The following is a 560-nucleotide window of genomic DNA, read 5'->3' as shown; positions in this document are numbered from 1 at the left end:
TAACAGTATCATCCTACGCCAAACCATAAAACACATTTCAGATTAGCCTAGACCTGTTGCATGGCCCAGTGTCCCTTACGTTAGGAAAACACGTGATAAAAACAAAGGCAGTGTGAGGCACCGTTTCACACACTATGTACAATGCATGTCTTCAGCCTCACAATCGCGCTCTCCATTCACCTTCTCACGTAGAGCTTTATGGTCTATGTACACTATTTGCCGATTTGCACTTTGGGTGTTAAGGGGGAGGCGTCTAAGTTCCGTAAAACTTAGTCCTGTAAAACATAATGAAAACAGAAATAATAATATCACCAAACATAGTTTTCGATGATGCTCTCACAACACTAATCAATTCATCATACCTGGATTTCGTGAGTTTGATTGTCTTCCACCTTGTGTTCTATAAATGATAATAAAAATGATAAACAAAATACAAGTTATATCTATTATGCATCTCCTTCAACCCTCTCTCCCCCCCATCACTCTCTCCCGAGTCTGGTACGTAAGGGGAGGGGGGGGGGGGCTTCTTTACGTTCTCTCCATTCCCTCCTTTCGTGCCG

At 42.5% G+C, this 560-nt stretch overlaps 1 protein-coding gene across 1 annotated transcript in view; it reads right to left on the bottom strand.

Annotated features, from left to right (window-relative positions):
• Positions 1–560, bottom strand: part of LOC119592946 (RNA-binding protein 42-like) — a gene marked incomplete in the record, with an annotated part of 51,935 nt that overhangs the window by 352 nt on the left and 51,023 nt on the right. Inside the window, 1 exon segment of the mRNA XM_037941837.1 lies at positions 1–511.

This window comes from Penaeus monodon, chromosome 31 (assembly GCF_015228065.2).
Source record: "Penaeus monodon isolate SGIC_2016 chromosome 31, NSTDA_Pmon_1, whole genome shotgun sequence".
Lineage (NCBI taxonomy): Eukaryota > Metazoa > Arthropoda > Malacostraca > Decapoda > Penaeidae > Penaeus > Penaeus monodon.
This window is presented reverse-complemented; position numbering and strand designations above follow the sequence as displayed.